Raw genomic sequence first — 17526 nt, 5'->3', positions numbered from 1 at the left:
TGGACCCCCCACCCCCACCCCCACCCCCCACTACGTGCCTGTAATATTCTCTGTTATAAATGAGACAAGTACTAATATTGTATGAAAGCACATTGAGCTCATTTTCGTAGGTAACAAAAATATATTTTTCGCGTTATAACGCGAAACTTTCGCGAATAAACGCGTAACTTTCGCGAATAAACCCGAAACTTTCGCGTTATAACGCGAAACTTTCGCGAATAAACGCGTAACTTTCGCGTTATAACGCGAAACTTTCGCGAAAAAACGCGTAACTTTCGCGTTATAACGCGTAATTTTCGCGAATAAACGCGAAACTTTCGCGTTATAACGCGAAATTATACATATATAGTCATGTTACTCAGGAACCTGTGATCTTGACTGACAGATAAAAAACATGAACGCAGAGGGGGACTTCTATGAATTTATAAATGACAATTCTTCAGAAGATGTAAAAGAGAATTGATGCGAGAAATGGATAGATTAGTGTTGATTTTGCATTTAATCTCAAAACCCTAATTAATTAAATGAATATTCCTTTAAAGGTTTTCTTGTTTTTCACTTGTTGAATCCAAGAAATTCTGTAGACTAATTTTTTTTCTCAGGAAGATCTCCACTCGTTGCTTTCTTTGAATAAATTGTCAATGTTTTCGTAAGTAATGGTATGACCAAATGATGCAACCTTAAAATACAATGTTGTATTTCTTCAGTGAGTCTACCGGAGATGAAATATTTGATACGAATATTTGTCATCCAATTTTCACATTAGGTTACTCATGTGATGTGACACAATTGTTCCGTGAAATACAATTTTACCTCATTGTTGTCAATTTTCTGAGATCTTTTATTTCAAATTCTATATAGAGTGTTCAATCTAATTAAAATTAGACTTGTATTTTCGCTCCTCTACTATACGCTTCAACACTTGTATTGAACAGCATTGAGAAAGACAAAATGTGACGGCAAAAAAGATTTAGAAAGAGGAAAGACACATTCAATGGCGAGAAAACATAAAATTTCAGCTCGTGATAATCCAAGTTCAACATAGTCTTTCGTTTTTCACTGTAATGAATAAACTAGATCATTAAAAAGTAAAACAAACTGTAGACTTATGCAAATGTCTCTGTTTTACAGGGAAAGTTTCGCGTTATAATGCGAAAGTTTTGCGTTTATTCGCGAAAGTTACGCGTTATAAGGCGAAAGTTACGCGCTATAACGCGAAAGTTAAGCGTTTGTTCGCGAAAGTTTCGCGCTATAACGCGAAAGTTACGCGTTTATTTGCGAAAGTTTCGCGTTATAACGCGAAAAATATTTTTTTTTATCTACGAAAATGAGCTCAATGGGCTTTCGTAAATATGCGAGTAAATAGTAAATACACTTATCACATTCTAATAAAGCCGAGTTTTATTGAACACATGTACAAGACATTTTTAAAAGCAACAGGTTTTAATCCATTCATGCTCTTAGTTCTATACGTGCACATCACAGAGCGACACGTAGCATCATCTTTTTCCAAATCAAAGGGAGGATGGGTGGGTGGGAGGTCCTTTCTCTTTCTCACAGGAACGAAAAGTTGGGGATGAAGGAGGACAATCCGCCTTGAAATGAAATTTTCCATACTAAACTGCAAAAAAACTTCTCTCGCAAAAAGGGGAGGGGTGGCAGCCCCCCCCCCTTCCCTGACACTAGGTGTCTGCATGAAAAATTTAGCTTGTGATGAATTGTGCAAGATGACGTATAAAGTGATGCGATTGCTAAATATTTGTATACTTGTCAAGAAAGTCAAATATCGTTTCATTTACTACACAAGAAATGAGGAAAAATTAGATGAATATGTAGCAGTATGCTAAAAAGTAGGAACTTGACTATCAATAAAAATTTATGTCATAACATGTGAGTTTAGTATTTAGTAGTTTACAATACTAAGTCTTGTCTCCTGTACAAATAATTTCCAACAAAGTCTTGGATCCACTCCCTTATTCTTTTAATTAAATTGCGTCATAAAAAAAGTAATAGGACATTCAACTCATTTACTAAATTTTAGCATATGAAGTTTGAACTCGGCCTTGAATAGACTTATGGAGAAAGTTATAGTGCAATGTGGTATTTATCGAGGACTTGTAAACGTGGATTTTAACAAAATTTGGAGAAACTTTGACTGTTCTAGTCAGAATCAAGATGGTTTATTTACTCTCACAGTTTATTGGTCTATTTTTAAAACACTTTTTCTCGAAGGAAAGAAAATACATGTACAGAGTTTTCCCGCGAATTTGTTCTTTTCACACGTTGAAAATATCTCAAAAATTTAAACAGATAAATTTCAGTATTTCACTTTTTGAAAATGTAGTAAATTGCACTTGATATTAGTTACTTATAATGCCCCAACAAAAATTCATTATGCATAGTTCTTTCCTGAAGAAAAAAAAATAAAATAAAAAACTACAGACACTTGTCAATATGTTACTCCGAACTAACATCAACGGTGCAATATTGGAATTGAAATAATTTTGTGTTTTTTCTTGTTGTTTTACGTCCCTCACTCATATTGAACACGCCACCATTTGTCGGTGGAGGGCTGCAAATTTTGACCTATACTCGGCACTTAGGGCCATTGAGCAGTGAGGAATCTTTTTCATGCCAGCACCTACTGCGACACGGGACCTCGATTTATACGGTCTCATCAGAAAGACCGGTCTCCACGTCCCACAGTGGGATTCGAACCTGCGACGTAAGGATCATCTCCTTACTCCGCGACTCTAGAGCAGACGCTCTAACCACTGCGCCAAGCGCGGGTAAATCAGAATAAACAACTTATATTTTAAAATTTTGCAAATTTCTTCTTTTTTTATTTCCACAGCAGAAATTTGGGAAATTTTAAATATAAGATCAAGAAACTCGAGGAGAAACTTAAACAAAGATATTATGCAGTCTGAAATACGGGTTATTAGAGGGGGAAATGAACATCAATAAGGTAACAATACGCGATTGTGATTTTGTTTGAGAAAGTTTGCTGGAAAATTAAATTGGCATGGTGCTATAGAGAGTTTTAAACTTCACTGAGGAGTTTATTTTGTCTCTGTTCATGATAATTACATGATTGAAATTCTATATTCTAGGTATTTTCTGAACTTTGTTCACTTTAGTTACCTTTTAAAATTATTTTTTTATTATTATTTGGGGGGGGGGGGTGTTTTCTTCAATTCACTGCAGACCAATGATAATACTTTTAGTTTTATTTATTTATTTATTTTGACTTGTAATTTGCTCTTTGTTAGCAAACCTACAGAATTTTTCAGTTATTTGAAATCCGCGTCTGTTACATCACATATCTGTTGCATCATGTACGTCATTGACCTCTATGACATCACCATACATGACATCATAAATGTCACAATATACCCCGTTGTTTGGGAAAGCTATCGAGAAAATGGATAGGAAGGTAGTGGTAAGTAATATTTTATTTTGTACTTTTTTTTACATGCACGTAAAAATTATAGGCAGACGTTTTCGAATTCACAAATTATGTTGCTCATTGTCTGGCGTTTTGGCGTTGGTCAAGTTGTTATGGAGGAGTGCTATTCTATGGATGCTATGTTTATGTGCTATGGAGGAGTGAGCATTCCCCTGCCGACCGGTCACATTCGCCATGTGCTCCTTGTCATGATCGGGAAATAACAGAAAAATCCGTTGACAATTCAGTGTGTAAATAATGACTTCTCAACTTGTTTGTCAATAATTTTCCTCGTTTTAGAAATTGTTCACGCGTAGAGCATGCTTCTATACACCCCATATGCAGGCGATAAGGGTATATTGCTGCAAAAGTAAGGGAAGTTGACGATTGGAAAGTTAAAGTCATGATCACGTTTATCATAAAGCTTTGTTGTTAGATTACCATTAACGTCTTTTTCTATAGTCATAGTAAAGTATCGAAGTATGAAACAGATGTGTCAGACTCTGTGGTATCTTTTATTTCAAGCTCACTGGGATATATCGTGACGACTTATGAATGGAAATAACTATTGTTAATTGATAATATGTCGTCGATATATCTGAATGTCGAGTTGAAGGCCACAGCAAGAGATTTCTAAATGTAAAAGGTAAAGATGGCGAACAGTGATCGATCTCAAAAAATCCACAAACAATACAAGTCAGAAGTATGTGAAGAGGGCATACTACAACACGGGCCCCTGAAAATTCCGGAAGTGGGATCAGGTGCCTAGGAGGAGTAAGCATCCCCTGTTGACCGGTCACACCTGCGCCGTGAGCCCTATTTATAGATCTGGTAGACGAAACTATCCGTAGTCAATTCAGTACAAAAACAAAGGCCTAACAATTGGTATGAACAAGTCAGCCAAAATACGACCCAATGATAGGTTATATTTGCTTACAACCATAAAATTTACGAAATACTAAAAAAACTAGGCTGTTGAAATCCCTGTGACATCAACTAATCAGTAAGTAGCCTGCCTAGCTTTAAATATTGATCTCACTCAGAGCAAGCTCTTGAGTAGCGAATAAGTTGGGAGACATGAACACCATAAGCAGGTGATAGTGGAATATTACTACTTAAATAGAAAAGTTGACGATGGAAAAGTTATCTCGTTTGTCATACAATTTATTGTTAATTGGTCTCTATCGTCTATAGTCAGTAAAATACCTAAATATGAAAAAAGATGTGGCAGACTCCGTGGTGTTTTTTATATATTTAATTATGTAATGTTATGGACTAAATTTAGAGTACAACTGGGCTTCCGTAGCTTACAAGAGTTTCACATATCGCAAGGATTGTATATGTAAGGGATGCAAGACGAAGATGGTCTAATACGTCAGATACGGGACTGGGACGAGGTGTCTGAAAATAATAGACCATCTGAGTGTTGTATCTTACTTAAAACATTTTTTCAATGCACTTTTGTATTGTATTGTCAAAATACGATACTGGTGACGGTGACAAAACCAGGTGGATGGGGCTCTTAGGGGTTTAAGAGATTTCTTTCAATGGAATGAATGGTTTTTGAATGAAAAACCCTTACTGAACCCCAATCATATATTATTTATCGTTGTGGAACTCCACGGATGCGTTAAAAAGAGCAACTTAATGACATTAAGCGATTCTGAGAGTATTGTAAAGGATCCATTTTTTAACAAATGAAGATTATAAGTGACCAGAAGGCAAACATTCCAGGAAAGCGCCGATTTTGTCCCTTGGATATCGAAAGCACCACACCTTTACGTAAATTAATTTGGAAATATATATTGAAATTAAATTTTCCGGGAAAAAATCGGAGTTGTATGGGATATATATACAGATCGAGTGTAAACTTGTCCGCGTTTCGCTTTTTCTTCCCCTAAATGCTAACATTCTTCATTGGACCACTTTACGTGGATTTATTTGGATGTGTTTTCGGAAAAATCATAAACTTAATATTGTGAACTGTGAACTCGACCATATCATTGTGCTTCAATACCGGTAGTTTCACAATCAGTGACCTGAGTGTAAATTCTAAGGGATTTCTGGGATATTCCTACTTTGGAAGTTTCGTTGCATGAATTGGACTACGAGATGTTGATTTCCCCGTAGCTTGCATTGCATTCTATATACCTTGAATTATATTACGAGATGTTGAGATCTACATAATCTGAATTGGATTACTAGATGTTGATTTCTATATATAAAATGCATAATTATTTGTCTGTTTGTTGTCTTATTCATTCGTTGTGTAATTTAAGCTAGGTGATGTCATCCTTTGTTTCACACAGTCCAGTATTATTTTGGAGTACAATAATGGATATAATACTGTACTCCTGAAAATAATACATGTATTGGACTATAACTAGTACACTCTTTGAAATATGAGACAGTAGAAACAAAAGAATTAAGTCACAAAAATGTTTTAAGAATGAATTAAACACGTTTCTACAGTGAACTATATGTCAGATGTTCAAGCTTGTAAATAAGGCTCTGTTGGTTTTTGAGTTTTGCACCTTTGTCGCTTTTTAAAAAAAAATGCTTCACTTTGTTTTTATGTCATTTAAGCTCTTTGAATTTTTCACAAAACTTAATTTTAAAAATGTATATCGTCATCATTAGACCTAATTCCAACAGGTGCAGTCTCAGGCATTTTTCTAGCGAGAATGAGAAAAAATCTGATAGTCAAAAAACAATATCGGAAAAGTTCTGAGCTGCAGAGGTAAAAATGACACATAAATCGTGAATTCTCGATATATTTAATGTCACTATTTGTTTAAATATGAGAAGGATATTTTGTTTGGATTTTTTTTTTACATTCATCAGTTCACTGCTATTCAATGATAATACTCTTGATCTATTTTTAACCCCCCCCCCCCTCCAATTACGTACAGTATTGCCGTTCATTGATTTTTATTTGATGATTAAAATAAGTACACAACTAGGCTATAGCAAAAAAAAAATCATTTTTGACAAACATAAATATCTATAGATTTATTTCAAAGGAAGATTTTCAATTTTTCAAAAATATTTGTAATAACATTTAGATATTTATGTATGTCAAATATAGTCAATTTTGCTTTGTGATAGTATGTTTTGCTAAATAATCGCGGAACATTTAATCTCATAAATTCGTCAGTCCGTCTGTCAAACAATCTTTAACCTTGGTCATAATTTTTGAATGAGAAAATATAGAGTTTTAGTGTGCTTTAACATGTGCATTACCACTGACAAAACTTCTTCGAATGTAAATATGATTTTTGATCTCATGACCTATTTAAACCTTGGTGGTAGCTTTTGCACCTGAAGAGACAGAGCTTTCATATTTCACATGTGCATTACCTATATGTCAGACAAGACCTTTTCGTATATTTTTCAAAAATATTAAACTATTTTAATTTATTACTCATAATAGACAGGCAAGACAAGGCAGTTAAAATGCGCCCTATATGATCATTGCACCTCAACCAACAAGTTTTTTTGACTTGTATTTTGCTTAGTAAGCAAACCCTCTTATGATTGATTTCTCTCTCTCTCTCTCTCTCTCTCTCTCTCTCTCTCTCTCTCTCTCTCTCTCTCTTTTCATCTCTCTCTCTCTCTCTCTCAAACCCTCTTATGATTGATTTCTCTCTCTCTCTCTCTCTCTCTCTCTCTCTCTCTTTTCATCTCTCTCTCTCTCTCTCTCTCTCTCTCTCTCTCTCTCTCTCTCTCTCTCTCGTAGCATAGACTTGAAGCAAAATGTCTATAGATGCTCTTTTAAAATATGTACACGCCAGACCCCTTATTACAAAGGCGGATCCAGGGCTGGCGCGCCGGGCGTGCCCCCCCCCCCCCCCCGTTTGATTTTTTTGTACTATGTAGAACTTATATGTCCATTATCTTAAAATCAAAGAAAAAACATCTCTCATTTGTAAGAATTTGTCAGCTTTCGGAGGGTTCGCCCCCGGACCCCCACCAGGGCCTTGCCCTAGACCTGTTGGGGGCTTCAATGCAGCCCCCAGACCCCCCCCCCCCCGCCTTCTACTGCCCTCCCCCGTTACGAAATTCCTGGATCCGCCACTGTATTACATATTACAAGTTTATGAACTGTTACATCACGACTACCATCTATGACCTCACTATGCACATGACGTCATGAAACGTCACAATATACCCCGTATACATAGTGACTGTGTAGGGTTAAATTAGCGAGAAAATAAACTGCAATAATGCCGGAAGTAATAAGAGAGGCTGTGGTAAGTAATAGTTTAATAGTCTAGCTGAGTGTACTTGTATCATGCACGGAAGAATTAAGGGCAAGTATGCTGACGTTTTCACGAATAGTGATTCCAAGAATCGCTTGATTTCGGCCATTTTGGCAGTATTACAGAACTGTACAAAAAATACTATGGTGGCAGTCGGGCAGATTTATGATTTTCTATCAATAAGCCGTTTTATCAGACAAATATATATACACCCTCTATATATTAATATTTTTATATATATATAGAGGGGATATGCCAATCTAATTAAGATTATATCCTTTACGCACCTGTATTTTGTTATGTCGCTGCCGTACAGCCTCAGAACAAAATACAGGAGCGTAAAGGATCTAATTTTAATTAGATTGGGAATATGCAATCATATAACTATTTTTTTTATAGAAATTCAGAGGCCTGCTAAAAGTACTTTGTATTATATATTACCTATATATAATATGGGATAAGTTATAATACCTTAATATATATATGATATACATTTATTTATATACAGAGGGATATACAATCATATATAATGGCTTATAGATAGAAATTCAGAGGCATGTGAAAATGCACACCTGAAAGTACTTTGTATTATATCTAATTTTATGAATCAGAGGATGTTGGATTTATGAGATTCATCCACTTTCGGAGTTTGGCGGCGGATGTGGAGGTCAGGCCTGTAATTGTTTTGGATTAAAATTAAGCTTCTGAGACCGACCACTCTTTATTTATCTCTCCCCTCAGACAGCCAACTTGGGGGTGGGGATGGGGGTTATTGGTTTGAAAAAAATGTAAATTATTTATGTTTTTCATTTGAACAAACTAAGTCGTGAACACTAAAGGATTCAATTTGGTTGAATTTGCTCAATCCACTGACTTACTTTGTTCAAATAAAAACTTATCCCAAATCCCAATTCAAAGGGGTAATAATAAAGAAATACAGTGAAATAAATTGGGCTCATTTAAAGAACTACTGAACCATTACAGATAAAACATACATGTATGTAGTGAATGCCTCCTTATTGAGTGCAGATAGTTATTCTTCAAATTATGGCCCCTGGGGCTAGGATGGGACCTCGGGGGGGGGGGGGGGGGGATTTTAACTCAAATTAGAAAAAAGGCTTCTCCAGACAGAAAGGATACAGTTGGTAGTATAAATGTACAGATGTATCCGTGTATTGATTGAAATTTTCGTTCATACGTGAGTCATGCCTACAGGACTAGAATAAAGCCAAAACGGGTTCAAGTTTGATCTAGTAATACATATACTAAGAGTAAATTTCTAACTTCATTAAAGCAATTCTAGATTTAAAAATATGTAATGGATTGGCAGTACTCAAATGAAACACTAAAAGAGGGCAAACTTGTCATTTAATTTTGAAGACCAATTTCGGACTGGAAAAATATCTTAATCTAATCTGAATATAGAAAGGCAGTTTGTAGATTACGCGGATCAGCAAACAGATTCTTCATAGAATTGGGCAGATATAATAACATACCTAGTAGAGGTGTAACGGTACAGCGATACATCGATCGTATTATCGCAAGGGCTCACGATACGCATATCGTATCGCTATGTACGTATCGTGATACAGTAGAAGATAATTTTCATTGTTTTGTTTGAAACTTCTACATACAACCTAACAAATTTTAATGTTTTAAAATGGCTGAAAAAAAAGGTAGCAAAGAAAAAATACAATATTAAGACTATAAATCCACCTTTTATTAACTTTGGACAGGATTATCAAGATATTCTTTTTATATTTTCTATAACTGTGTAGGTTAGCAAAGAATAACATGTTAATTATGGTAACGGTTAATTCAATTGTTGACAGCTGCATCATGATGTATGTTGTATCGCATGACCATATCGTGATATTTATTGTATCGTTAGGTAGCTAAGCTTGCGATACTCCGGCCTAATACCTAGAATAGAAAGAATATGTAAAAAATGTATGCATAATCAAATTGAAGATGAAGAGCATTGCCTTATTCATTGTAACAAATTAACAAAGGAAAGAGAGGAACAATTCAACACAATTTAATTTAAAAATAAAACATTTTACAAATTTGCACGATAACAAAAATTATTCTGGATGTTAAATTGTGAAGAACTAAATATATTAAACTCCCTTTGTAGATTTCTACAAAAGGCATTGCCATAAATATATTGTAACTTGTATCATGAATTATATAGAAGTCTGTACTTTCATATGTGTGTGATATAATAAGTATGTATGCATATAGATAATGCATATATATATAAAGAAAAAAATAATTTTGCTCAGAACTTATGTAAATATACAATATATATACTATCTTCTTCATTGCCCCTTTTTTGTGTCTGCTTTTCCATTCAACCATGCAAATCTTTCTCTTTAGTGTATATGTATATTGTATTACACGTATATGACTATATATGAGTATTAACGATGTACTTTTTTTTGCCTTTTGAGGGCCCTTAATTGATCAATAAACGAATTGAATTAAATTGAATATATTAGAAATAGTTATGTTAGAAAAATCTTTAAGACTATGCTTTTCAGAACAGAGATGTTATTTATTTATTAAATCGTATTAATAATACATGTATTATTCCCAAATTTCTTCAAGTCATATATCCTTGGGCTAGCATGGGTCACAATAGGGGATTTAATTTTACATAAGAATATATAAGAAAAAAAAACTTCTTATTAAAGACAAATAGGGCTACAGTGAGTTATGCATTTGATTTATACCCATTATGATGATGTGTAGTTTCAAGTTTTATTGATCAAGTCATTGCCTCTGGGACAAAAACAAGACTGCTATAAATAGAAAATTTATTAATAGAATTTTTAAAAAAATCCTGCAAAGATGAGGGGATTTGGAAAAGCAGTGTGACCCAAAAATTATTAATTTTTTGTTAATCAAATACTATTTACGCAGTATGACTAATTTCTTTCTTTAGGAGGTGTTACAAGATATCTTTGATCAAATCAAAATTTACAATGTCATATTTCAAAACCTAGCACAGTGAAACCTGTTTAATCCGACATACATGGGAAACAAATTTTGCGTCTGAATAGACGAAGTCAAATTTTACAGTGTGTAAAAAAGAAAATATAAAATATAGAAATAAAAATAAAGGCCATGTAGAATTCACTGTGACAGTAGAACGGCTTGCACAGGGATCAGATTAGACAGGTTTTACTCTATGTACAGTTGAACCTCATTTTTCAGGATGCTTGTGAAATCCCAAAGCAAATTTGTCCGGATCAATGGGGCGTCCAGATTACTGAACGTACCCTTTATAATTGGAAGATTTAATTAAAAATGCTGTTTTCCCAATTTTGTCTGGAAGATGGATTATCCGGATTATTGTTATCCGGATCACTAAGGCTCGACTGAATTTAAAATCATATTGTTTTCATTTTTGTTATTCACATTAAAAAAAAATAAACATTATATATGTATAATGTAATCTTTATTGCTCAGAAATTAAATTTTTTGTATAATTATTTCTCATGAGAGGCATATGTTAAGATATTTTATTTCAATCTGACTTAGGTGAAAAGAGAAGCCAGAGCTCGCAGCTATGAGCAGCAAATGTTTGCTTCGGCAGAGGTTGGTAAATAATCATTGAATATATTAATATTTCTTACGTCATCAGTTCAATCTATGTTTAAATTTATAAAGTAATCAAATACTCTTCATATAGAAACCTTGTCTTTCATCTCTTGTCTTTTCTTAGGACCTATTGTGGAGAATATTTGCTCAGGAAAAAAAGAAATTCCCCGAGGAAACTGCGGAAGCTATTTCACAGAAAGTGTACGAAATAGTATTGGTAAGTACAAAAAAAGGTATTAAGATAGTTTATGATTTTTTTCTAAAATAAGATTTATTGTTATGATTTATTCCACATTATTTTCCCAAAAGAATGGACCAGAGCCATGGATATTAGAAGCGAGACAAATCCAAATAAAGGCTATAGTAAGTAAAAATATATTCATATCAATATTTGAAAATTAACTATTTATCCATCTTAGTTAAATAACAATGAATCAGCAACTCTACACACATGCATGCACTGTCAAACCATTCATTATTTCTTAATTATATGTAAAATATGAACATTAACCAGTCTGTTAACATTTAAAGCTAATTCAATTTTAAAATTCAGGACCAGTATTTAATTTTTTTTCTTATTGAAATGTGATTTATGAGTATGTACTCAACAAGGAAACATTTGTAACAATTTCTAAATAAATTTGCTTCTAAAACATAAAAATGCTAATAATTCAAAAGAGGGCTCTATCCATTTACATGGGTAAATATTGAAAAAAAATCTTAAAGTCACTTTCTACTTTGGATTTCAGTATAGTAGTAAAATACTTTGTGGTGTCATTGACCAATAAATTCATGTTAAGGATTAAAAATTTCAAAGAGCATTTAAAAATCAATAGAGGAGAACAATTACTATATGAAACATTATAAAATTGTTTACAGTACCGGTATTTTATATGCAAATTCAGTTACTCAGAATATAGTGCCAACAGATAAAACAGATGGTTTTTAGTAGGCCTAAATTAGAAAGAGTTATTTCCCGTTGGTCGCCATATTGGAGGTCAACATGCCCTTATTCCTTCATTATTCAACCAACTTTAACTTTTGATATTGAGATAAGAAGCATTGTTTTTTCTGAAAAACATACATTTGTTAAAGCCCCCTTTATTTCATAGTTTTTATTCTATAAAGATTTTTCCCCAAATATGTCTGCTACATCCTCTTAAATTTGGTAAGACAAAGAGGAAAAATTACCAGGTTGACCACTAAGACGGCGGCCAAGGGAAATAACTCGGAGAGAAAATATGTCATATGAAAACTATCTATATACACCAACAGAAACCTAAATATATCATAATTATGTTAAAGAAGAAGCCTTTTTGAAACGAGAAGTTTTTGTTGCAATTTTTGCGAGGAGACAGGCTTAGGGTTTTCATTTAAAAGAGAAGAAAATTCTTTTTATCCTTTATGAATATCAATTTATATATGTACATGTACATTTATTTTTCCTTCCACTAGCTATCCAAGTCACTCAATATACAAGTAAATGTTACCACTTTGTTTAAGTTTTAGCATTAAAATATGATTAATTTTTCTGATACATCCCTAAATTAACTCTTTTGGCTAGATACTGCTTGAAAATGTCAAGCGTAAATTCAAGGAAGAGTTGATTAAAAGAAATGAATTAAGACGCTTCATTATAAACCTAATGAAGGTAACTATGCAAATTTTATCACTCTGGAAAAAAAATCATCTTTGAAAAGAAAGCTACCAATTGTACCAAATACATACTGTATAAAACATTATTTATAAGTCTTTGAGATAACAAACAGTTTCTAAAAGGGCAATTTTGTAAAACGTTAACTTAAGATATTGGAATTATTATTTTCAATTTAAAAAGGAAATTTTATTATTATTATTTTTTTTTATTTTGGCAGATGGAAGAAGGCGTCTATGAGAAAAAAGAAGTAAGTTACTGAGTACCTTTTTTAAGTTCACCTTTTTTTAAAATAAAAATAAAGTGATTAAAAGTAACACCCCAAACACGAAGAAAAATATTTTCCATTTTATACCGATTTCTCAACACATGGAATTGAAGAACCATGCCAAGAGCAGAAAAAGGTTTTTTATGATTTGATGATTTTAGGTTGTTCAAATTCATGGCCAGTGGGGGAGGGGGGAGGGTCATATATTAGCAAAAATATTAAGTTCTTAAAATAGCAAGACTGTTATTAGACATTATTCAGTCATATCTATGTGTAACATCTTCATGCACTGTATATTTCAATTTATATAGTGATTTCTTGAAATTTATTTCAAATAAGATATTTCAAAATATACAAATTAAATATGATTTGCTGATCTAGTTTTTAATATCTTAATTTCTTTTTCAATTCTGTCAGGAAAAGGCTGCAATTGTACTACAGAAAACTTGGAGAGCTTACAGCATAAAATGTTGGTACAAAAGGATACAGTCAAGCACTACAGTGATTCAAAGAGCATGGCGTGCACGAAAACTGAGGAAAGATTTTCTAAGGAAACAAAAAGCAGTAGTACTTCTACAACAGAAATATAGAGTCCATCAACTAGCCAGACGACACAGAGCTGCATTTATTCAGATGAAATCATCATCCATTATTATACAGCGGGCCTGGAAGAAGCACAGCAAACAAGCAAAGCGAAGAAAACTATTAATTGTACTACAGAAAACTTGGAGAGCTTACAAAGGGAAATGTCGGTACAAAAGGATACAGTTAAGCTCTACTGTGATTCAAAGGCCATGGCGCACACGGAAACAGAGGAAGGATTATCTAAGGAAACAAAAAGCAGTGGTATTTCTTGAACAGAAATACAAAGCCCATCAACTGGCCAGAGGGCATAGAACCACATTTATTCAGATGAAATCCTCCTCCATTGTTATGCAGCAGGCTTTAAAAATGCAAATGGAAAAGCGCAATCAGGCAGCAATCATTCTTCAGTCGTACTGGAGATGTTTTAAGGCTAATCAGCGAGATTACAATCAAAAGAGGCAAGCAATTGTAAAACTGCAGGCATTATTTCGCATGAAAATCCAGAGAGATTTTTTTCTGGTCAAAAAGATGGCTGCCTGTAAAATTCAAAAGTGGTTCAGAAATGAATTACAAAGAGACAGGGTTAAAACAGAATACCAGAGAAAGAGACACTCAATAGTAGTTCTTCAAAGTGCTGCAAGAGGTTGGATGGCTAGAAAACAAGAAAAACAAAGAAAACTCCTAATTATCCGAATCCAGGCTGAGGCCAGAAAAAAAATAAATGAGCGGAAGTTCCAGATTTGGAGGAAATATACTGTGCTTTGTCAAAGGCGCTATCGAGCTAAGTTGCATGGCAGATTGATCCGTCGTCAGTATTTGACCCTCATTGCAGCAGCTGTGACAATACAGGTTTGTTACAGAGGACTTCAGACTAGAAGGCTGATGTTGCTGAAAGAGGAAAGTGCCAGGAGAATTCAGTCATGGTACAAAGGCAGAAAACAATACATATTGTACACAGAACTAAGGCAATCGGTCCTTGTTTGTCAGAAAACTTACAGATCTAGTAAGTTAGCACAGTCAGATCGAAGGAATTTCTTGGTCCTTAAAGGAGCAATTCTTACTATACAGGCATTTTATAAAGGTTACAAGACAAGATGCATGTACCAAAGAATGGAGCAGGCCATAGTGTTGCTCCAGGCTGGTTCTAGAGGTATGCTAGAGAGAAGAAGGATCAAAGGACTTGTCAAGGTTAGATCAAGTAAAAATATTAGGATTGATAATCAAAATGTCAATTGAATAAAAGCAACGTTAAAAGAAAAATGCTTTAATGAAATACGTAGACAAAAAGAAGTAATGTCATTTCTTAATTTTAATATGAATGAATTAAAATCAGGCTTGTTCAAATTTTGGTCTTGGGCCACAATAGGATTTTAATGTTTCTTATGGGAATATTAAGTTAAATTCTTTAAAAGAAATAGCAAGGCAATAATTAGTCACATTGATGTGCAAGCATCTTCAACTTTAAAAGTACATTTAAAATGACATGTAGTCATAATAAGGCAGATATTCGAAACGGGTGCAAATTAAATTTAATTAGTGATATATTCAATAAAATATGTTTTAAATACTGAGTATACGTAATTGTTTCTGTCAGGAAAAGGCTGCAATTGTACTACAGAAAACATGGAGAGCTTACAAAGTGAAATGTTGGTACAAAAGGATACAGTCAAGCAACACTGTGATTCAAAGAGCATGGCGTGCAAGGAAACTCAGGAAAGATTTTCTAAGGAAAGAAAACGCAGCAGTATCTCAACAACAAAAATACAAAGCTCATCAACTGGCCAGAAGGCATAGAACCACATTTATTCAGATGAAACCGTCAAATGAGAGACAGCAAGCTCGGGAGAAACAGATGGAAAAACACACTCAGGCAGCAGCCACTCTTCAGTCTTACTGGAGGCGTTTTAAGTCTGATCAGCGAGATTACAATCAAAAGAGGCAAGCAATTGTAAAACTGCAAGCATTCTTTCGCATGAAAATCCAGAGAGATTTATTTTTGGTCAAAAAGATGTCTGTCTGTAAAATACAGAAGTTTTTCAGAAATAAAATACAAAGAAACAGGGCTAAAACCGAATACCAGAGAAAGAGACGATCAGTAATAGTTCTTCAAAGTGCTGCCAGAGGTTGGATGGCTAGAAAACAAGCAAAACAAAGAAAAATCTTAATTATCGAAACCCAGGCTGAGGCCCGGAAATCATTAACTGATCGCAAGTTTCACACTTTAATGAAAGTGTCAGAATTTTGTAAAGAAATCCATCATGCCAAATTGCATGGAAGGTTGATTCATCAACAGTGTTTGGCCCTCCATAAAGCAGCTGTGATAATGCAGTCATGCTTTACAGGACAGAAGTCTAGAAGGTTGATGTTGCTTGAACAAGGAAGTGCCAGGAGAATTCAGTCATGGTACAAAGGCAGAAAACAATACATATTGTACACAGAACTAAGGCACTCAGTCCTTGTTTGTCAGAGAACTTACAGAGCTAGTAAGTTAGCACAGTCAGATCGAAGGAATTTCTTGGTCCTTAAAGGAACTGCTCTTACTATACAGGCATTTTATAAAGGTTATAAGACAAGATGCATGTACCAAAGAATGAAGCAGGCCATAGTGTTGCTCCAGGCTAGTTCTAGAGGTTTTCTAGATAGAAAAAGGATGAAAGAACTTCATGAAGCTGCGGCCTTTATACAGCAGGCATTTAGAAACCACTTGAACATCAAACTTGTCAAGGTTAGATCAAGTAAAAAATATTTTGTTTGTCAATCATCAAAATGAATAAAATTAAGGTAATGGTTTAAAGAAAATTGCTTTAGTAAAATACATAGTCATTTGTTAATTTGCTTAGATGATTAAAATTGGGTTGCGTTTATAAGAATTAGTATTTTAAAACAATGAATCAATTAATTGGTTGGTACAAGATGTAATTGTAACAGAGAAATGTCTGTGCCTTGGAATGGATTTGAACCCAGGACCTCTGGCATACCAGTTCAGTGCCTTACTAGATAAAGAGTTCACCCTTTACTTCGATCGGTAGAGCACGGGACTGATATGCCCAGTGGTCCCATGTTCAAATCCATTCCGAGGCAGAAACATGTCTCTGTTACATAATTAACTGGTAAGCAATCCTGCATTAGATTATCTTATGTTATTTATAAAAGCATTTTTCTTTTATTAGGAGAAAGAAAGACAAGACTTCTTTTTACAATTTGCCAAGCAAGTAAAGATTCACTTGTCAGCAACAGTCCTACAGAGATGCTACAGAAAATATAAAGCACAAGCAAGGAAACAACTACACAGTGCTCTCATAATACAGGTAGAGTTTACATGTTCTTTGTTTTAAAATTGTGTGAACAAATTTCTTTCTCAAATATCATAGGTTAGGTGATAAAATATTAATTGTTGAAATAAGGTTGCGGTCTTGCTAAAATACAGTACTGTTGAAGTTCAGTATCTTGAACATCAGTATCTCAAATATCATGCGTATGAAGTAAGGTAGAGGTCATAATAATCTTTTCTTAACGCATTTTAAAGTCAATATCTTGAATCCATGGATATCTTTATTTTTTATTAGCCCACCAAGTGCGAGATAATGAGGTTTACAGTAGGTAAATATGTACTGTGTGTCAGATAAATGGTTACAAAAATGAGTTTAAACATTGATTTATTGCAGAACTGGGTGAGAGAGAGATTGTGTCGCATTAGGTTCTT

The sequence above is a fragment of the Saccostrea echinata genome, unplaced genomic scaffold (genome assembly GCF_033153115.1).
Source record: "Saccostrea echinata isolate AGI-Se365-2 ecotype Australia unplaced genomic scaffold, CSIRO_AGI_Sech_v1 ptg000006l, whole genome shotgun sequence".
Classification (NCBI taxonomy): Eukaryota; Metazoa; Mollusca; class Bivalvia; order Ostreida; family Ostreidae; genus Saccostrea; species Saccostrea echinata.
The sequence above is the reverse complement of the archived record's forward strand: the minus strand, read 5'-3'. Positions refer to the sequence as shown.